General features: G+C 41.4%; 1 pseudogene; it reads left to right on the top strand.

Moving 5' to 3' along the window:
- The first annotated feature begins 946 nt into the window (after window positions 1-946).
- Window positions 947-21,660, top strand: LOC109912493 (annotated as a pseudogene).
- Window positions 21,661-23,632: the final 1,972 nt, after the last annotated feature.

Here is a 23,632-nt window from a genome sequence, read left to right as displayed (position 1 = left end):
ACCAAGAGGATAACTTTTGCCAGCTGACAGTAGATGTGAGTATTTTTGTGTATTTCTGCATCTCATGGTTTCATAGAAAGAAGAAAATGATGCTTCCTGTATTTTGTTCTGTGGCCTCGATTGACTCTTTCAAGAGCAGATGGCATAAGTTGACAAAGAAAGTATGCTCAACACATTTGTACACGAAAATTGAAATATCGCTCTCACAACAGCATAAGACATGAATTATATACAAGAATTTCCAGTCTCCTGTTTTGGATAGCGATTAACTCTGTCTGTCTAAACCTGCACTGGGTGACTATTTGGCATAAATGAAGTAGCTGATAAGCCCCTCCAAATTTTCAACTTCCAGGAGTCAGTTGACAATTGAAAATCACCCTCCTCTTCTGTCTCTGCCTGCATGTGCCAAAATTCCTCTTTAATCAATATTCGCCCCACAAATACATTTTGAGTCAATTTCATGTATTGTAATTTTAAAATGATTTGTGATGCATTCTGTTGTGCTGTAATTTTTTCATAACACTACTGTAACTGTATAACATCACTTTTATAAAATGCTTTTATATTTAGTGTGAGTCATAAATTTGTATAATTTACTCATCCCTCTCCATGACACAAAATAATTTTTCCTAAAGTCATACACATAACTACATGTACAAAACTGTATGTGTACATCTAATCAAAAAAGTCAAATTTTATAATATGTTTGGCTATAGATTAACAACAGCAAACCAATTACGTTCTTACTAATTGAATTATCCTCTGATTATTGTTTCAAGGATGCTATCCAGATTTTCAATTTCACCTCAGTTAGAAGCCATGAGAAAATTTTAGCCAGCACTTTTGTGATTATCTTTTTAACGAGGTTACTTTTTGTTGTCTAGTTGTAATCTGTCATTATTGCATGTAGACCAAACAAAAGATTGAGGCCACAAAGATGAGCGTCATGGCACCCATATGTTTACTGCTACAAGTGATGTTTGAATCTACTATGCTGGTCACCATTATGGTAATGAAATTGACATGGGCACAGCATAGCAGATACATGGAACACTTCTGAAAAAAGCAGTTTATAGCTGATAACCTGTTAATCTCAAATATGAGTGATTTTTTTTTTATTCATTCACAGGATGAGGGTGTCACTGGCCAGGCAGCATTTATTGCCCATCCCTAATTGTCCAGAGGGCAGTTCAGACTCAACCACATTGCTGTGGGTCTGGAGTCACATGTAAGGATGGCAGTTTCCTTCCCTAAAGGACATTAGTGAACCAGATGGGTTTTTCCCGACAATCAGCAATGGATTCATGGTCATCATTAGATTCTTAATTCCAGATATTTTATTGAATTCAAATTCCACCATCTGTTGTGGTGGGATTTGAACCCAGGTCCCCAAGACACTACCTGGGTCTCTGGATTAATAGTTCAGTGATAATACCACTCGGCCATCATCTCCCCACTCCATATCTTAAGGGAAATTAGGCAAAGGCAGATGCATGGAGTTGGGTCATAGATTAGCCATTATTTTACTGAATATCAGAATAAGCTCATGGTCTACATTTGTTTGCAATTTACGTAGATGATTTGGAGTTGGGGACCACATGTGTCAAAGTTTGCAGATGACACTAAGATGAGTGGTAGGGCAAAGTGTGCAGAGGACTCTGAAAGTTTGCAGAGGGATATAAATAGTTTAATTGAGTGGGCAAAGGTCTGGCAGATGGAGTATAATGTTAATAAATGTGAAGTCATCCATTTTGGTAGGAATAACAGTAAAAAGGACTATTATGTGAATTGTAAAATAAATTACAGCATGCTGCTGTATAGATGGACCCAGATGTCCTTGTGCATGAATCGCAGAAGGTTGGTTTGCAGGTGCAACAGGTAATTAAGAAGGCAAATGGAATTTTGTTTTTCATTGCTAGAGGGATTGAGTTTAAAAGCAGGGAGGTTATGTTACAGCGGTATAGGGTACTGTTGAGGCTACACCTGGATTACTGCATGCAGTTTTGGTCTCCTTACTTGAGAAAGGATGTACTGGCACTGGAGTAGATGCAGAGGAAATTCACTAGGTTGATTCTGAAGTTGAGGGTTGTCTTACAAGAAGAGACCGAGTAGACTGGATTATATTCATTGGAGTTTAGAAGAATGAGGGGGAATTTTATAGAAACATATAAAATTATGAAGAGAATTGATAAGATAGAAGCAGGGAGGATGTTTCCACTGGTGGGTGAAATAGAACAATAGCCTCAAAATTTAGGACTGAATTGAGGAGAAACTTCTTCACCCAAAGAGTTGTGAATCTGTGGAATTCCCTGCCCAGTGAAGTCATTGAAACTTCCTCGTTGAATGTTTTTAAAGCTAAAATAGATAATTTTTTGAACCGTAAAGGAATTAAGGGTTACGGTGAGAGGGTGGGTAAGTGGAGCAAAGGCCACGAAAAGATCAGCCATGTTCTTATTGAATGGCAGAGCAGGCTCGAAGGGCCAGCTGGCCTACTCCTGCTTCTGGTTCTTATGTTCTTATGGCCTATGTGTGTTCCTACGTGCATTGCAAGTGTACAGAGCAGATCATGATGCCAGTCAGTGTGTAGCACTGATTTGAGACAATGGTGTCACTTTCAACTGAAAGCTCCAATTAAAGCCCTCTCTTAGCATCACCGAGCAGCAGAAAGCAAGACTTCCGCACCAATGCCATTTAAAGGGATAAAATATTATCAAGATAACAGTGTGGAGCTGGAGGAACACAGCAGGCCAGGCAGCATCAGAGGAACAGGAAAGCTGACGTTTCGGGTCTGAATCCTTCTTCAGCTTTTCTGAAGAAGGGTCCTGACCTGAAAAGTCAGCTTTCTTGTTCCTCTAATGCTGCCTGGCCTGCTGTGTTCTTCCAGCTCCACACTGTGTTATCTCAGACTCCAGCATTGGCAGTTCTTACTGTCTCTAAAATAATATCAACCTAGCTGCTGCTGCTTAATGTCTACTGTTTTGGACCAGACCAGAGCCGCTCAAAATATTTTAAGAAGGTAGCTTAGAGCCTTACATATTTTAAAGGTAAATGTAAAATGTCTTTTCCAGATGCAATGCTATCGGTTAAACTACTTGACGTTAGGCAATTTATTTAAATACCGTTGTTAAAAATACAACCAAAGAAAAAGGAATTTAGAATAACAACTCTATTGGAAAACTTAACAGAATAATAGATACAGTAACAATTACTAATAAATTATTTTAAATAGTAACATTCCATAAACACACCCCTGGCAAAATGGAAAATTCAGACACAGATTCTCATGTGCAGTTTTCCAATCCAGGAGGGAAAAAAGACATCAAGAGAAAATTCAGAGAGGGTAGCAGCCAGGAGACATTTACTGAAGGGTCCAACTCTGTTGAGACCCCAATAGCTTCTGATGTTACTCAGAAATCCTGATCTGTAAGAGATGACCATGCCCATTCAGGCTGCATTTTAAAAAAAAAGGTGTCCCAAGATGGTCTTCAGTAGCCAGCTTTCACCTCTGCCCGACAACCTCTCTTCAAAAAAAAATCCAGACCAAAATAACCTTTTAAAATGACAACATCATCACATATTGACTATTGATAAGTCAATTGTTTAATTAATTAATTTAACGTGTCGGAATCCAATGGGATTATTTTTAAATTATTGTACCCTTAATGGCTAGTGCAAGTAAATTGGTTTTGTCTTGGAAGCTGATGAGGGTGTTGATTCCTTGAGGGACCACAGTTAGAGCTATGTTTGTGGTACTGCGAGAGGTTAACCTGTACAAGAGGAGGGATAAGAAAGAGGATGCGATAGTGATTGGAACCTCCTTATTTGGGGGAATAGACAGGCATTTCGGTGTTGTTGATGCAACTCCAAGGTGGTATGCTGCCACCCTGGTGCCAAGGTCAAGGATGCCACAGAATGGCTGTAGGATATTCTTCTGGGAAACAGGGAGCAACCAGGGCTTGTGGCCCACATTGTAGAAATAATTTAAGTAGGAATGTAGGTGTGGTTCAGCAATCGGAATTGGGGAGGTATATAGAAAGTTAGTGAGAAGGTTGACAATTGTAGTAATCTCTGGATTACTAGGAGTGCCACATGCAGGTGAGTGAAGTGAAGGCAATTGCGTAGCCACAGTCAAAGCTTATCCTGAACATAAGGACTCGAGGTCAGCCCACAGCAAAACACCAAAACAAAACCAAGCCTTGGCCTAATAGTTAAAATTTTCATCCGGATCTGGGCTGGCAAGCCATTTTAGTTGCTGCTGGTATGCAAACTCGAGACAGCAAAGGAGTCCTACTAGACCTAAACTGAGTAAGAGAACTCATAGGCCAGTATCCAGGAGTCTGCACACCCTGGAAAGTCCATGTACATCTGGTTTGGAACAATTAAATTGCTTAGCAACACTAAGTGATCACTGAAACAGTCGTTAACAAATTTTCCTCTGGACTCTAAACCAATGGCTTTCATTGACAGGGGAATTGAGTTTAAGAGCCGCGAGGTTATGCTGCAGCTCTGTAAAACTCTGGTTAGACCACACTTTGAATATTGTGTTCAGTTCTGGTTGCTTCATTATCGGAAGGATGTGGAAGCTTTTGAGGGTGGAGAGGAGATTTACCAGGATGCTGCCTGGACTGGAGGGCGGGTCTTATGAAGAAAGGTTGAGGGAGCTAGATCTTTTCTCAATGGAGCAAAGAAGGGTGAGAGGTGACTTGATAGAGGTATATAAGATGATGAGAGGCATAGATAGAGTGGGATACCCAGAGACTTTTTCCCAGGGCAGAAATGGCTATCACGAGGGGGCATAATTTTAAGGTGATTGGAGGAAGGTATAGGGGAGATGTCAGAGGTAGTTTCTTCACACAGAGAGTGGTGGGTGCGTGGAATGCGCTGCCGGCAGCGGTAGTGGAGTCAGATACATTAGAGACATTTAGGCAACTCTTGGATAGGCACATGGATGATAGTAAAATGAAAGATATGCAGGGTAGTTTGATCTTAGAGTAGGATAATAGGTCAGCACAACATCATGGGCCGAAGTGCCAGTGCTGTGCTGTACTGTTCTGTTTTATGTTCTATGTTCTTAAGATTATTTAAGACCTCTGCTAGACTGAGAACTTACAATGGGGAGTTTTTACAGATTTGGATCCGGCCTCATATGAGAAGCAGCTGGTTCAGTTACCAGCGATTCAGTTACCAAGCTTGATGGGAAAAATTGGTTGAGAAAGATTCACCTAGATTGGCTCAACATTTTTCAATTTGAAAATGGTTGCCTGAGTGAAGTCCTAACTAAATACCCAGAAGTCTTTCAAGAAGGTCTAGGGACTATCAAAGCAGCCAAGGCCACCTTGCTTGTTGACCAGGAAGCAATTCCACAATTCTATATGGCCTTCCCAGTGCCATTTGTCTTACATGGAAAATTAGAGGTAGAAATGAGAAGGCTGGAAAGTGAAGGAATCATCAAACTAGTCCAGTTTGTGCAATGGCTAGCACTGGCCGTATAGATTGTGAAGCCCTGTGGGTCCATTTGTCTTTGGGGGCCATTTTAAATGAACAATAAACCACTTTAAGCAACTGGATAAAATCTCAATCACTTGCATGGAGGATTAAATGCAAAGCTGGCAGAGGGGCTGTCTTTACAAAACTGGACATGTGCCATGCATACTTGCAATTGCGGTTAGATGATGATTCCCAGAATTATGCTGCAATTAATACCCAGTAAGGGTTTGTACCAAGATACCAGACTACAATTGAGGTATTGTCAGCCTGCGCAATTTTTCAACAGATGATGGAGAACATTTTACAAAGGTCACCTCCAGGTAGCCCTTTATCTAGATGATATGCTAATAACAGGGAAGTTCAATAAGGAGCACTTAGAGAACTTGAACATTTCTTCCAGGTGGGTGTGTGCTTGAGAAGGGAAAAACATATGTTCTGGGCACCCCAAGTGATCTACTTCGGCTACAGAATCGACTAGTCTGGGTGGCACAAGTTGGAAGATAAAGTGAGGGAAATCAAAGGTGTCCTGGCTACCATGTCTGTGCCAGAGCTTAGGTCTTTCCTTGGGTTGATGAATTATTCAACTGTAACCTGGCCTCCATCTTGGCACCCTTATATCAGCTATTACAAAAGGGTTAATCTTGGAAAGAGTCCAATAGTCAAACTATAGCTTTCTGTTAGGTGAAGGAAGAGATATCATCCTCTAAGGTGGTGGCACACTATGATCCCAAGGGAATTGTGGTATTGACATACGATGCCTCCCCGTACAGCATTGGGGTAGTATTAGTTCAAAGATGGCTGAATGGAGAGGATTGCTCAATAGAGTATGTGTCCAGGACTTTGGCTAATGCAGAGCATAAATATGCCCAGATTAAGAAGGAAGGTTTGGTGTTCATATTTGGAGTCAGGAAGTTCCACCAATACCTTTACGGGCATAATAACAATGGACAACAAACCCTTACTAGTTCTACTTAAAGAAGACAAAGCAGTGCTGCTCATAGCTTCAGGCTGAATTCAGTGGTGAGCTCTGATATATTTATTATATTTATTATACGTATAATTACAAGTTGGAACACTGTCTGGGAGGCCAAGTATCAAATACGGATGTATTGAGTCCAATCCCACTGGCAACTAAACAACAGTGGTAGCACCTTTGGAAGAGTCCTGAATGGTTTTAAATTTTCTCGACACATTTCCAATCACTGGAGAGAATATCAGACTTTGGATGCATAAAGATCTAGTCCTGGCAAAACTGAAAAAGTTGGTGGGAATGGGGGAGAGAGACCTCTGAACCTGAAATGGACCTAATTGATGTCACCACCTCGACGCCTTTGCTGCCTGAAAAGGAGAATGAATTTCTTCGAGGCTTCGAGGGCTGGAGGGCCAAAGGGCCTATTCCTGTGATGTATTGTTCTTTGTTCTTTCCAAGATGCTCTGGGTGCAAGAGGTGAGTCACTGTGGTTACACACCGCCCATACCAGAAGCACAATTGGAGGTACTTGACCCAACACTAAAATGCCCCAGCAGGAGCTATAACAAAGGAACCGCCCGACTTCCTTGGAGTCTGAGAGGGAGGCAATGTAGTGATTGTAATGAGGTCAGTGGACATCATAGAATATGAGTTTCCTGATTGCGGCTGTTAACCTGCTCCAATCAGTGAGCCCTGGCTGACGTTTAAGATCAAGAGTGTCAGACATGCTGTTCACTCTGAGAGCTGGCTCGGAAGGGCATAGATCAGTGGTAAGGTCTCTCCATGTGTAAATAAACTGTGATGGGATACTGACCTCTGTGGAGTTATTTCACTTTTCATGAAGCCATACTCACTTTGTTTGAATTGTTGATTTTTCAGATGTTCTGCTTTTATTCCTTGAATAATTGATTCCAAACTTTTTCTAACAGCGGATGTTAGGTGAATTGCCCTATAGTTAGTCACTTTTTGCCTCCCTCCCTTTTTCAATAGGGGTGACACATTAACAGTTTTTCAATCCTCTGGAACTTTTCCAGAATCCAAAGATTTTTGGCAGGAATACAACCAATGCATCCACTATCTCTAGAGCTGCTACTTTAGGGTTTCTGGGATGCAAGCCATCAGGGCCAGGGAACATGTTTGCTTTTAGTACCATTAGATTGTCTAATACTACTTCCTCCCCCCACTTTTCTTTAGCATTATTGGTATATTCAAAATAACTTCCACTGTAAAGACGATACATCGTTAGCCACTGGTGAGATCCCGGAAGACCTGGAGGGTAGTGAATGTTGTGTCCTTATTCAAGAAGAGCTGCAAAGAAAAGCCTGGGAATTATAGACCAGAAAGCTTAACATCTGTGGTAGGTAAGTTACTTGAGAAGATTCTGAGGGAAAAGGTATACATGCATTGAGAAAGACATGGTTTCATTAGGAGTAGTCAGCATGGGAGATCATGCCTCACAAATTTGTTAGAGCTCTTTGGTGAAGTGGTCAGGAAGGTTGATAAGGGCAGAGCAGTAGACATTATCTAAATGGATTTCAGTAAGGCCTTTGATAAGGTTCCACATGGTAGGCTGCTCTGGAATGTTAGATCCCATGGAATCCAGGGTGAGCTGGAAAAATAGATACGCAATTGGCTTGATGGTAGGAAGCAGAGAGTAATAGTGGAAGGATGCTTGTCGAATTGAAGGCCTGTGACTAGTGGTGTGCCTCAGGGGTTAGTGCTGGGCCCATTGCTGCTTGTTATCTATATCAATGAAATCATTGATATATGAGAATGATAGATGAGATGAGAATGTACAAGGCATGATTAGTAAGTTTGCTGATGACACTAAATAGGTGGTATCGTGGACAGTGATGAAGATTACCAGAAATTGCAGCAGGATCTTGATCAGCTGGGGAAGTGGGCCAAGAAATGGCAAATGGAGATTAATATAGATAGGTGTGAGGTGTTGCATTTTGGGAAGTCAAATCAAGGTAGGAGTTTCATGATGAATGGTAGGGCCTTAAGGAACAGAGGGACCTTGGAGTTCAGGTGCACAGTTCTCTGAAAGTGGAGTCACGGGTAGACAGGGCAGTGAAGAAGGCTTTTGGAACACTCGCCTTCATCAGTCAGGGCATTAATTATAGAAGTTAGGAAGTTATGTTGCAGTTGTACAGGATATTGGTGAGGCTGCACTTGGAGTACTATGTTCAGTTTTGGCTGCCTTGCTATAGGAAAGATGTTATTGAAGAGCAGAAGAAATTTACAAGGATTTTGTCAGGACTCAAGGGACTGAGTTACAGGGAGAAGTTGGACAAGCTAGGACTTTTTTCTTTAGAGCATAGGAGACTGAGGGGAGATCTTATAGAAGTGTATAAGATCATAAGAGGCGTAGATAGGGTGAATGCACTCAGTATCTTTCCAAGGTTGGGGAATCAAGGATGAGAGGGCATCGGTTTAAGGTAAGAGGGGAAAGAATACATGGGTAACTTAAGGGCAATGTTTTTACACAGAGGGTGGTATGTAAATGGGAATGAGCTGCCAGTGGAACTGATTGAGTTGGGTACATTAACAACATTTAAATGGCATTTGAACAAATACATGGATAGGAAAAGTTTAGAAGGACAAACAGGGTAGTTATCGCTGGATTACTACCAGTGCCACGTGATAACAAGGTAAGAAATAGGGAGAGAATGCAGCTAAACACGTGGCTACAGGGCTGGTGTAGGAGGGAGGGCTTCCATTATGTTGATAATTGGGGCACATTCTGGGGAAAGTGGGACCTGTACAGTAAGGACGGGTTGCACCTGAACTGGAAGGGCACAAATATCCTGGGAGGGAGGTTTGCTCAAGCTATACGGGATTGTTTAAACTAGATTAGCCCGGGGTGGGGAACCGGATTTGTAATTCAGAGGATGAGGTATTCAGCCTTCCAACAGACACAACAGGGAGTGACGTTGTTAATAAAGAAATGCAGTTGATGGAGCGTACTTGTGGACACAGAGATGGTTTGAGGTGTGTATACTTCAATGCTAGAAGTATCAGAAATAAGGCAGATGAACTTAGAGCATGGGTCAGTACTTGGAACTACGATGTTGTGGGCATTACAGAAACTTGGGTAACTCAGGGACAGGAATGGTTGTTGGAAGTTCTGGGATCTAGATGCTTTAAAAGAAATAGGGAGGGTGGAAAAAGAGGCGGGGGAGTGGCATTGCTAGTCAGGGCTAGTATAGCAGCTACTGAAAGGCAGTTCAAGAATGATATGTCTGCAGAGTCAGTTTGGGTTGAGGTCAGGAACAAGAAAGGAGCAATCACTTTGGGGGTTTCTTATAGACCCCCTAATCGTTGCAGAGAGGTGGAGGAGCGGATTGGAAGGCAGATACTGGAAAGGTGCAGAAGTCACAGGGTTGTAGTCATGGGTGACTTCAACTTTCCAAATATTGATTGGAAACATTTTAGTTGTAATAGTTTAGATGGAACGGATTTTGTTCTGTGCGTTTAAGAAGGATTCCTGACACAGTATGTCGATAGACCAACACGAGGAGAGGCCACTTTGGATTTGGTGCTTGGCAATGAACCGGGCCAAATATTAGACCTGTTGGTAGCAGAGCATTTTGGCGGTAGTGATCATTACTCTGTTACTTTTACAATAGTCATGGAAAAGGATAGGTACATACAGCAGGGTAAGGTTTATAATTGGGGGAAGGGTAATTACAATTCTGTTAGGCAAGAACTGGGTAACATAAAATGGGAACAGATGCTGTCAGGGAAGAGCACGATTGAAATGTGGAGAGTGCTTAAGGAATGCATTCTCCGTGTGCTTGATCTGTTTGTCCCGAGCAGGCAGGGAAGATGCGGTCGAGTGAGGGAGCCTTGGTTCTCAAGAGAGGTTGAACGACTGGTTAAGTGGAAGAAGGAGGCTTATGTAAGGTTTAGGAAACAAGGAATGGAAAAGGCTGTAGAGGGATACAAGTTATCCAGGAAGGAACTGAAGAAAGGGCTTAGGAGAGCTATAAGGGGACATGAGAAAACCTTGGCAGATAGAATCAAGGAAAACTCCAAGGTGTTTTACACGTACGTGAGGAATAAGAGAATGACCAGAGAAAGGGTAGGGCCAATCAAGGATCGTAAAGGGAATTTGTGCACGGAGCCTAAAGAGATAGGAGAGGTCCTTAATGAATACTTTTCTTCTGTATTCACAACTGAGAGGGACCTAGTTGTGGAGGAGGACAGTGTGAAACAGATTGGTAGGCTAGCGGAAGTTGCTGTTAGTAAGGAAGATGTGCTAGGAATTTTGAGGAAGTTGAAGATAGATAAGTCCCCCGGGCCTGATGGGATTTATCCATGGATTCTATGGGAAGCGAGGGAAGAGATCGCAGGGCCTTTGGTGATGATCTTTTTGTCCTCACTGTCCACGGGTATAGTGATGGATAATTGGAGAGAGGCAAATGCCATTCCCTTGTTCAAAAAAGGGAATTGGGATAACCCTGGAAATTACAGGCCAGTTAGTCTTACGTCAGTGGTGGGCAAATTATTGGAAAGGGCTCTGAGAGATAGGATTTATGATCACTTGGAAAGGCATAGTTTGATTCGTGATAGTCAGCATGGATTTGTGAGGGGTAGATCATGCCTCACAAACCTTATTGAATTCTTTGAAGAGGTGACCAAACACATGGATGAAGGTAGAGCAATGGATATGGCATACATGGATTTTAGTAAGGCGTTTCATAAGGTTCCCCATGGTAGGCTCGTGCAGAAGGTAATGAGGCATGGGATAGGGGGAAATGTGGCAGATTGGATTCAGAATTGGCTGACCCTTAGAAGACAAAGGGTGGTAGTGGACGGAAAATATTCAACATGGTGCTCAGTTACAAGTGGTGTACCACAAGGATCTGTTCTGGGTCCTCTTCTATTTGTGATTTTTGTAAATGTTATGGCTGAAGGAGTGGAAGGGTGGATTAGTAAGTTCGTGGACGATACGAAGGTGGGTCGCATTGTGGACAGTGCGAAGGGCTGTTCTAGGTTACAAAGGGACATTGATAGGATGCAGAGCTGGGCTGAGAAGTGGCAGATGAAGTTTAACCCTGAAAAGTGTGAGGTGATTCATTTTGGAAAGAAAAACTTGAAAGCAGAATACAGGGTTAACAGAAAGATTCTTGGCAGTGTGGCTGGGAAGAGGGATCTTGGGGTTCAGTTCCCTGAAAGCTGCCACCCAAGTGGATAGAGTTGTTAAGAAGGCGTATAGTGTGTTAGCTTTCATGAATAGAGGGATTGAGTTCAAGAGCCGTGAAGTTATGTTCCAGCTATACAAAAGCCTGGTTCGGCCACATCTGGAGTATTGTGTCCAGTTCTGGTCTCCTCATTACAGGAAAGATGTGGAAGCGTTGGAAAAGGTGCAGAGGAGATTTACCAGGATGTTGCCTGGAATGGAGGGAAGGTCTTACGAGGGAAAGGTCAAGAGAGCTAGGGCTTTTCTCTTTAGAATGACGAAGGATGAGAGGTGACTTGATAGAGGTGTACAAAATGATCATGAGTATAGATAGAGTAGACAGCCAGAGACTTTTTCCTAGCGTGGAGGTAGCTATTACGAGGGGGCATAGTTTTAAAGTGAGTGGAAGTAGATGTAGGGGAGACGTCAGAGGTAGGTTCTTTACTCAGAGAGTGGTCGGGGTGTGGAATGCATTGCCGGAGAGGGTAGTGGAGTCGGCCTCATTAGGGACATTTAAGCGGCTATTAGATAGGCATATGGATGATAGAATAAGGTAGGGGTGGAGGTTAGATAGACCTTAGGATTAGGGTAAAAGTTTGGCACAACATCGTGGGCCAAAGGGCTTGTACTGTGCTGTACTGTTCTATGTTCTATGTTCTAAGGATATGTGCTAAGTGCAAGGAAATGAAATTAGTGTGGATGGACATTTTGGTTGGCATGGACCCATTTTGGACTGAAGGGCTTGTCTCCATGCTGTCGGATTCTATGACTAATAGAACATTTAAAAATCATTTGGATAAGTACATGGATGAGAAGGGTTTAGAGGGATGTGGACCAAATGCAGGCAATTGGAATTGGCTGAGTGGGCACCATGGTTGGCATGGACCAGTTTGGGCCGAAGTGCCTGTTTCCATGCTGTATTATTCTATGACTCTATAACTAAATGTCTGTTTAACTCCTCCTCTATTTCCTTGTTCCCCACGAGTACCTGTCCAGATTCATTTTCAAACTGTTTATGTTCACTTTGACATCTCTGCTCCTTTTTATGTATGCCAAGAAGCTGTTATTGCCAGTTTTTATACTCCTCTTTCATTTTCCTTTGTAGTTTATTTTCTCTCTCTTTATTATCTTTGTTGTCCTCCTTTTGCGGATTTTGAATTTATCACAGTCTTCAGAGCTATTACTGACTGTTGCTTTTTCTTTCAACTGAATAGTCTCCTTAACTTACTTGGTTAGCTATGGCTGTTTATCCCTCTCTTAGAATCCTTCATCCTTACTGGGTTATCTTTTTGCTGAGAGTCATCAATTGTTTCCTCAAATGTCCATTTCTGCATGCTTTCTGTCTTGCCTGCTAATCCATTTGCCTAGTCCACTTTAACTAACTCTATTCTTATTTCATTGTCGTTCCATTTATTTAAGTTAAACACAGTTGTTTACAACCTGCGTTTATCACTCTCAGACTGAACTTTTTAAAATCTATTCATTTGTGGAATGTGGGTGTCATTGGCTGACCAGCAGTTATTGCCTGTCCCGTAGGTGCCCTTGAGGAGGTGGTGATGAGCTGTCTCCTTTAACCACTGCAGTCCACCTGCTGTGGGTTGACCCACAATGCCACTAGGGAGGGAATTCCAAGATTTTAACCCAGTGACAGTGAAGGAACAGTGATATATTTCCAAGTCAGGATGGTGGGTGGCTTGGAGGGGAACTTGAAGGTGGTGGTATTCCCATACATCTGCTGCCCTTGTCCTTCTAGATGGAAGTAGTTATGGGTTTGGAAGGTGCTATCTGAGGATCTTTGGTGAATTTCCGCAATGCATCTTGTAGTTTGTACACACACTGATGTTATGAGCATCAGTGGTTGAGAGACTGCGTGCTTGTCAATGTTGTGCCAATTAAGCGGGCTGCTTTGTCCTGGATGACGTCAAGCTTCTTCAGTGGTGTTGGGTTTGCACTCCTGACTTGTGCCTTGTAAATGGTGGACAGATTTTGGGTTGGTAGGAAGTGTGTTACTTACTGCAGCATTCCTAGCTTCTGACATGCTCTTGTAGCCACTGTGTTTATGTGATGAGTCTAGTTGAGTTTCTGGTCAATGAAACCTCCAGGACATTGAGAGAGGAAGATTCAGTGATGGTAATACCATAAAATGTCGAGGGACAGTGGTTTAGTTGTCTCTTATTGTGATGGTCATTGCCTGGTGTTTGTGTGGCCCCAGTGTCGCTTGCCACTTGTCAGGTCAAACCTGGATGTTGTCTGGATCTTGTTGCATTTGGACAGGGACTACTTCAGTACCTGAAGAGTTGTGAACGTTGCTGAACATTGTGCAACCATGAGTGAATTTCCCCCCTTCTGACCTTATGGTGGAGGGATATAAATTCTTTCATGTTATAATTTACATTCTTTTTATTATTTGCTGATTTGTACACTTTCCTACAATGTGTCTACTGTTTGGGGGTCTACTCAATCCTCCTACAATGTTGTCTGTACGTTGCTATATTTACCTTTGCCCAAATGGACTCTATATCATCTGAGCTTAGATTATTCCTTAGAACTGTCCTCCTTTCACGTCTTATTTACAATGCTATCATGTTTTCCTTCCCACCTGTCATTGCAAAGGTCAAATGTCCCTGAATGTTAAGTTCCCAGTTCTGATCTCCTTGTAACCATGTCTCCACAATGACTATGAGATCATGTCCAGTTACCCTGATCTGCATCATCAGTTCATCTACCTTAGTCTGAATGCTTCATGTACTAAGAGACAAAGACTTTAGGCTTCCCTTTTTGCCATTTTTAATCAATCTAACTTTTTTCTTTGTAATGTGACCCTATTTACCTCTCACTCTTGATTACTTTGTCTATTGTTTCTGCATTTCATTTTTTTTTTATTATTACGCTTGTTTCCCTTTATGTTGTCACCTTGGTTAGGTTCCCACATTACTGCCATTCTAAATTTAAACACACCTCAATCACACTAGCAAATGCTTGTCCTGGGACATCAATCCTGATCCTGACCGGGTGTAACCCGTTCAGTTTGTACTGGCTCCACGTCTCCCATACCCGATCCCTATGACACAAGAATCTGAAACCCTCCTCCTTGCACCATCTTTCCAGTCACATATATCCTTACTGATATATCCTGTTATTTCTACTTTGATTACCATGTGGCACTGGTAGTAGTCCTGAGATTACTACATTTTGAAGTCCTTATAATGAGGTCCCCAACTCCTTGTAGTTGATTTTTAGGACCTCATCCTTTTTATTACCTTTGTCGTTGGTACCAGAGAGTACCACAACCACTGAATATTCCCCTCCAGAATGTATTGTAGGTGCTATGGGACTTTCTTGGCCCTAGCACCAGGGAGGAAACATACCATTCGGGAGTCTCATTTGTGGCCATAGAAACACCTATTTATTCCCTTAACTGAATCCCTATAACTATTGCATTCCCAAAATTTGCCCTCCATTCACAGCAGCAAAACGAACTGTGAGAATGAGAGGCCATTCACCCCCCTCAACAGTATTGAAAGCAGTATACTTGTTTTGCAGGTATAGGGGGTTCCTGCATTTCCTGCATGGTGGTCACATATTCTCTTTCTCTCTGTGGAGTCATAGCTTGCGTAAGTGTTACTCATTGTACTGTCAGCAAGGGTAGGATAGAAATAATATGCAAGGGTAGGGGGAAGAAACAAGAGATTTGGCACAAGGTAACGATGCTCATTTAAAGTGCTGCTGCTGATGTGGTGGGTCAAATGGCCTTGTGTGCTACTTCTATGCTTCTTGATTTTATTTTTGTTTGGTTTGTTTATTTTTTCTTGATTTTACAGCAGGGTACATATATGTTTCCAAGATACTTTAATTTAAATATTCTATAAGCCACTTTTGAAATTTTGCATTAAGTTGTAGTGCCTCTTATGAAGTTGTCTTTGTTTAATTTGGCTTGATTTGGTCAAGATTGGTTTACTAAAAATAATACAAGGAGAAACGTGGCACAGGATCTTCTCAGACACCTGCAACTAAGGATTGATGTCATTTCTACAGCAGAAGTGGATAATTCTAATTGTGCAAGATGCTAATATGACAGTGCTCATCATCACAGGAATTCATGTAATGTTGCACGATCTTACCTCTTCCAGCAGCCTTGTGAAGCTACAGTGACCTGCTGCTTCAATAAAGTATATGTTTTCCTTACCTCAACAAAGTCTGTCCATATGCTGTAGAACATTGGGGTTGTTGATTTCTCGCCGAGCTGGTAAGTTTGATCGCAATCGTTTCATCACCATACTAGGTAACATCATCAGTGGAGCCCTGGCACTAAAGCCGGAACTCCATTAACAAACCCGTAGAGCTGGACCTCATATACCAACCACTAAGAAACAAATCCGGAAGTGATACCACCCACCCCAGCAAACCGAGACACACAAATAACAAGTGGGACAGAACACCGACATTTTACCGGAGGCTCACTGATGATGTTACCTAGTATGGTGGCGAAATGTTTGCGAACAAACTTACCACCTTGGCGAGCAAGTCTACAACCGCGTCAACAACCCAAGCTACAAATCTTCCCAAAAATCTGTAGAATATTATATGGTGATGAGTAAAGGAAAAGTATGGAAACATCTTTGACATTTCTAGAAAGCTGCAGCACATATGTCCTAATAAAGCAAATATTTTGCTGACTTGACACCAAAGATGAACAAGGTTGCACTGCATTTGGCCTCACTAAGAGGCCAAGCAATGAACTGGTCACTACTTCATTGAATGCAATGTATGGCTGTGCAGCCATCATCCAAGTTAGGCAAGGGATTAAGAAAAAAAAACGGCGGAATAAAAATGTAATGTCTATTTCACATTTGAAGAAAAACATTGTCAAGCAGACTAAATTTAATAAGTATATCACCAACAAGTATTGATACTTTTATCATTGATCTGCACAACATTGTAGAAAACAAGACTGAGTTTTGCAGCTCAAAAGATGAATGAATCAAGGGCAGAACTATTGTTACAGTTACATTTGCAGTGGATAACTTAACATTAAACAATTAAGCAGGAAGCTGAGGTCAAGAAGAAAATTGATTCAAGATGTGGGATGACAGTTAAAGACAGCCAATTCAGCAAGTTCAAAAACTAGAGAGGTATCTATATAAAAATAGATAGGGAAGGAAGAGTGTACATTAACTGCCCCAGCTGTTACTGGAGTGATAAAAAGAAACACAGAAGTGAAAATTATCCTAGAAAAGAGGTCAAATGTTGTTATTTGAAAGAAAAAAAGTTACTGCTGAACTATGTATCACAACAAGACATTTGTTCAGAATAAATGAAAAGACAAGCCACAAAGGATGGCAAGATCCATGAAGTAGAATGTATCAAAGTTGTTGAGACATTTTTCATTAGTGAGATCAAGGAACCAAGCAGAAACCATGCTGTGTTGGTATCCCAATAGAGAGAAACAACTCCTGCTTTAATATAGATACAGATGCAGTAGTTTCGTTTCTTTCTGATACTGATCTACAGTTGGAGAAAAATTCTCTTCTGCTATCATGCCTAAAATTGTTGTTGACTGGAGGTTTAAACTATAAGTCATCAAACAACTGAATGCAATCCTTGAATATATATGGAGAGAACATTTCTGAAATCTTATATGCAAGCATAAGAAAATTAGTTCACTTTTAGGCAGGAAAATCTATACTGAGTTACATCCGGTTTGCTAAGTCGAGGAATTGGAAAGCCCAAAAAGATAGCTTATGAACACCAGATCGGAGTTTGCACAGCTGACTACAGGACCAGGAAAGTGAACAAAGTACCTCGTCACCCTACATCCTGAAGCAATGTATCTGTTTATACCCAAGATGGTTGTCTTTCGCTCTTTCCAAAGATAAAGGAGGAACTTGACACTATGTTGAAACAAACGCTATTTCACGTCGACAGAACTTAACAGATGCAAATAGTGGTTTTGGCTATCCCCTCCTTGACGAAATTTCTCACAATCTTCATTACACTGGCAGGATTTTACTCTGCAATAAATTACCATTTGGCATCTCATCAGGGCCAAAAACCTTCCAGAGGATCTTGTCAAGCATCCTACAAAGAATGGATGAAGTTGTGTGTCACACGAATGATTGATGGATCCACTTAGACAGAGAGTGCTGAAATGAGGAAGACTTGCGCTCAACAACCAATGAGTAAGTTCTGTAGAGTCAATAAGGAGAAATCACATCTAGAGTAAGTCACAACCTGAGTGGGGTTATAAAGGTAAAGTCTGGGACTTTGGAGTAGCATGCGAATGGAACTGGTAAATTTTTCTTTTCTTTACCCTTTTTAAAGTTCAGCAGTCTAATTAAAATGTTTATCATGCAGCTGACTCAGGGACAGTTATCAGCCAATCACCTGAAATCACCTGTTGATTAATATTAAAGCTTAATTAGTGTGAGTCATCTCAACTCAGAGAATGACTGTTGAAAACACTTGATCGTTAAGGAGAGATCACATCTAGAGTGAAGCACAGCCTAAATGTGTATATTTCTTGGGATTTTAGGAATTTGGTGCAGAGCGAGGATGTACCTTTTTCATTGCTTTTTGTTCGTAGCCTGTAAGGTCTTTTACCAGGATATATTGAAACCCAGGATCAGGGTTCCAGCACAAAACAAGGAGTGACATCTAAGGAAACCTAAGTTCATCGGTTGGTAATAACTGCTTGTGATTATCATAGAATCCCTACAGTGTGGAAGTAGGCCATTCGGCCCAACAATTCCACACCGCCCCTCCGAAGAGCATCCCACCCTGACTCATTTCCCTTACCCCTGCATTTCTGCAGGTCTAACCCACCTAACCTAAACATCCCTGGAAACTATAGGCAATTTAGCATGGCCAATCCACCTAGCCTGCACATCTTTGGACTGTGGGAGGAAACCGGAGCACCCAGAGGAAGCCCACGCAGACACGGGGAGAATGTGCAAACTCCACACAGACAGTCGCCCGATGGTGGAATAGAACCCGAGTTCCTGGTGCTGTGAGGCAGCAGAGCTAACCACTGAGCCACTGTGCTGCCCTTGTGAACAGTGCCAGGAATAAACCTAAGGCTCCAGACCAGCCATCGATCAAGGGGTCCCTGAAAGGCAGACGGACATGAGACTTGTTTCTTTTTTTTCCCTTTTTCTCTTCCATTTATTATTACTACTATAATCATTTATTATTACTCAATAAACATTCATATTTAAACAGGTTTCTCTTAATTATATTTACCTGAATCTGGTACACACTATGATCCAAGATACTATATAAATGCAACACCTACACGAGCAGATCGGAAGCTGGATGTTCTGTGGTCAGTATCCCACCTTCCAACTTGTTAAAGCCTGTTTAAACATCTATAAGGCACAAATAAGGAGTGTGATGGAATACTCTCCACTTATGTGGATTAGTACAGTTCCAAACATAAGCAAGAACAAAGGATACTACATGATACTCTATCCACCATCTGGAGTCTTCACTCCCTTTACCACTGCACAATGGCAATAATGTGTATGATCTACAAGATATAGTATAGCAATTCACCAAGGCTCTTTCAACAGCACCTTTCCACCCCACAATTTGTATTATCTAGAACATCAAGGTCATTATCACATTGAAACATCACTACTCAAGTTCCCTTCCAACTACACAACATTCTGACTTGGGACTGAATCAATATTCCTTCACTGTTACTGGATCAAAACCCTGGAATTCCCTTCTTAACATGTTGTAAATCAACCTATGACAGATGTACTTCAGCAGTTCAAGCAAAGGGCTCAGCACCACCTTCACAAGGGCAGTTATGGATGGAGAACAAATACTGGCCTTACCAGCAATGCTCACAATCCTATCTTACCTGTTGGATCATCCTCTGTGTACTGAGGGCAGTATTCTTGTTGCTTGGTATATGGTGAGCAACTGAGGGGGAGAAGAAATATGAAGCAGAGGAAAGGAGGAAGCAATCAACAAATTCTTTCATCTCATCTCATCTCCTCCGGCAATGGTACCAATGAACATATTTCCAAGTTCCCATTCACATTACCTCCCCTCTATTACGAATTATCAGATAATTCTTTTGAGGACAACGATGTCACAAAGTCAACATTTCAAACCACCTTTTAAATTAATCATCAAATATTCCATGCAAAAGTCATCCTTGTACCTTTTCAATTGCTAATTCTCATGTTCTTTTGCTTGTCCTGGTGTTCCTACACAGTACTATCTCCATGGCTGCAGCAGGGCAGACGGAAGGATTATGACCTTCAGTAGAAGATACTACAGATGGCTGTGCATAATTACCTTTAGCAGCTCTGTCCTAAAAGGGCTTAGTTCACACTGCACCATCTTGGCATGTACAATCGAAATCTGGCTGGCTAGCCAATAGATCACATCAAGGACGTTAGTGTTCTGGCAGTAGAGGTAGGATAAATGCTATCATTGTTGTGTATTTATGACTGACAGTCATGTGACATTATGTTGATATCATTGGCCATTTTGGAGGGAAACAGTTTGTATTTGAGTATAGGAATAGGGTTGTCATTCTGCAGTTACACCGGACTTGGTGAGATCACACCTTGAGTATTTTGTGCAGTTTTGGTCTCTTCTGAGGAAGGATATTCTTGCTATTGAGGTATTTCAGCAAAGGTTCACCAGACTGATTCCTGGGATGGCAGGACTGACATATGAAGAAAGACTCAATCAACTGGACCTGTACTCACTGGAATTTAGAAGAACTAAGGGGGGATCTCGTAGAGATACATAAAATAAGGTTTGGACTGGACTGGCTAGATGCGGGAAGAATTATCTCAATGTTGGGGAAGTCCAGAACTAAGAGTCACAGTCTAAGAATAAGGAATAAGCCATTTAGGATTGAGATGAGGAAGAATTTCTTCATGCTGAGTTGTGAACATGTGGAATTCTCTACCACAGAATGCTTCTGGGGCCAATTTGTTAGATATATTCAAGAGGGAGCTGCATGTGGTCCTTACAGCTAGGAGTACGCATAGAAAGTAGGAGTGGGATACTGAAATTGCTTGATCAATCATGATTGTATTGAATGGTGGTGCAGGCTGGAAGCGCTGAATGGCCTACTCCTGCACCTATTTTCTATGTTTCTGTTATGACTAACCTTGCTACCTATAGAGTGAACAACTCTCAATAAAACTCCCTTTGTTAAATACTTCAGCCTTCCTCGCCCTTCTTGAAATGTAACACAAGAAAACTAGTGATGAGGATAAAAACTGCTTCAAGATCCACCAGATCAATCTACTGACTCATTGAAAATAAATTAGAATCTTTGCCCTCTCAGCAGATCTTGGAGAAATGATTTCTGAAGAAGGGTCCCGACCCGAAAAGTTAACTTTCCTGTTCCTCTGATGCTGCCTGGCCTGCTGTGTTCCTCCAGTTCCACACTGCTATTTCTGACTGCAACATCGGCAGTTCTTACTATCTCCAAAACATGAACCTAAGAAGCCATGGGGCAAGATGTCACCTTATACTTATTTTATTCAGGTTTGTCGTGAAGAGCACAAGAAGAGAAAAATGGATATTCTCATTAACTTCTCGGTATTCTCTAAAAGGTGTTCTGAAGGATAGAAGAAATGTCTAACAAAGAGAAGGCCAAATATGAAGAAGTGGCTAAAGTACTTAAGGCACCTTATGACTGAGAAATTAAAAATTATGCGCTAGCTCAAGATAGCAAGAAGGACCCTAATGTGCCAAAAAGACTTCCCTCTAGGTGGCTCTTGTTTTGCTTGGAACATTGGCAAAAAATCAAAACTCTGATTCCTGACTAATCGATTGGTGATATAGCAAAGGAATGAGTTGAGTTGTGGAATGAATGCAGTGAAGAAGACTCTGTTCATTAACAAATCTTACAAAACTGAAGAAGAAATATGATAAGGATGTTGCAGATTATCAAGCCAAGAACAAGATGGATAGTGCAAAGAAGATCCCTAAGAAGAAGGAGGCAAATGTAGCTATGATGATGATGAAAAAGATGATTTAAATTGTACTTTTGCTTCAACTCGGTTACTTGCTACATTACTGAAAGCATTTAAACCCGGTTACAAATGTTGCGACCTTTAAATTTTTTAAGTTGGGGTGTATAAGCATTAAGATAAAAAGTAGCTTGAGCTGTAAATTGTACAGGCCTTTTTGAAATATTCACACTATAGCAAACATTTTAAGTCTGCCACGCTGTAGCCAATATTGCTCAGTGTCCATCCTATGTATTGGATTGGTTGTACAGTATGTTTTTGACTGCCTTCAGAATAAATAAGTTATGGTTTATAGAGGCAGAGTAGCAAGATGGCAGCCACTCCTGGGAAGTAATGAGTTCATCTAGACATGTTGGATTGAAAAAGAGGTAAACGTTATTCAATGCTGATCTCCTGTGCCTATATAAATCATGCTACTGCTTTCTAGGAAATTTTGGTAGGCAGAGGGCTGAAAAATTGTAAATGTTATTTTCATTTCTGTAAACTGTTATATGTATGATTGTAAATGTTTTCATTGCAGGAACCTCCGGTGTAAAGGGGGAGGAATGTGAATTTATGTAAGTATATTGGACTGTCACTTTAAAAGTCCAATCATGTGATATCACGATGATATCATCAGACATTTTGGAGTGCAACAGTCCAGTCTAACTTGCTGCTTGCAGGGTTAGTACTGCCCAGAAAATCTCTTGTTGTTAAATGCTTTGGTCTTCGTTGGAATGCACAGAAATCAGCAGGTTTGTGTTCTATGATATTAACATTGTGTTTAAAGGTAGATTGTTTGGCTGTTACAAGACCCTATAGGTCCCTTTAAATATCAATATCAGCAGCTATGGTTTCAGAAGCCTGAGCTTGGGTGGCAGCAAGTTGAGTTTTCACGAATCATAAAATGGTTATGGCACAGCAAGATATTAAACCTGTTAGGCTTGGCACTTCTTTTCTTTTTGGATAATTATCCAACTTTCTTTTGAAGGAATCGGTTGAATCAGTCTTCCCCACAATCCCAGGCTTTGCATTCCAGTTTAACTATGTGTGATATAAAATGTTTTTCATCCTGTTGCTATTGCTTCTTTTGCCAATAGCCCCAAATCAACAGAAGATGAGGCCAAGGTGGAGAAACCAAATATAGTGTGATCACTGGGGAACACCTCCAAGCAGTCCACAAGCATGGTCCTGAGCTTTCTGTTGCCTGTTACTTTAATTTTTGATGTTGCTCTCACTCTGACTAATCTGTCCATGGCTTACCGCAGTATTCCAATGAAGTTCAAAGCAAGCATAAGGAATTGCATCACCTCTTTCATCTAACTGTACAGCCTTCTGCATTCACTTAAGTTCAACAACTTTAGATCCTAACCTGTGCCTCCATCTTGTTCTGTGTTTTTGCTTTCTTGTTTGAGCTTAGTCAGAGCAGCAAAGCAAGCATGGGGGTGAAGAGCAGGCGCGGAGCTTCTGGGTAAAAGCCTAAGAAACAGCAGCGGAGTGAGCTTTCACTGAATCTGGAATCAGAAACTCTTGAGGTGACATCACAGTTCAAAAATTGACGTAGGACAAAGGGATTGGCTGCTTGAGAATTATCTTTACAAACTGAGTGAGTTGTACCAGTGGGGAGAGAGAGCATAAGGTCCTTATTTTTGTGGTTTATGAATAGATGGAGAGAGAGAGTGAGAAATAGGAGTAGGTAAGATTGAATAATTGGCTCCTAATTAGTTGGTTGTGGTTGGTAAGGTTCACAATGGCAGGAGAATGAGGTGGAATGCTTCTGCAAAATGTGGGAAATCAGAGACACTTCCAGTGTCCATGGCGACGAAGTATGCAGGAAGTGTGATCAACTGCAGCTCCTGATTGACTGAGTGGAGCAGCTGGAGTTGTGGATGGACTCACTATGGAGCATTGTGGATCTGATGGGCTAAATGACCGGCTTCTGCACTGTAGGTATTCTATGATGAGTCCTTTTTGCCCTAATTGCTTTCTTAAGTTCCCCCT

This window comes from Rhincodon typus, chromosome 1 (genome assembly GCF_021869965.1).
Source record: "Rhincodon typus isolate 14 chromosome 1, sRhiTyp1.1, whole genome shotgun sequence".
Lineage (NCBI taxonomy): Eukaryota > Metazoa > Chordata > Chondrichthyes > Orectolobiformes > Rhincodontidae > Rhincodon > Rhincodon typus.
Note: the sequence above shows the minus strand (reverse complement) of the source record. Positions and strands in the feature narration are given on the sequence as shown.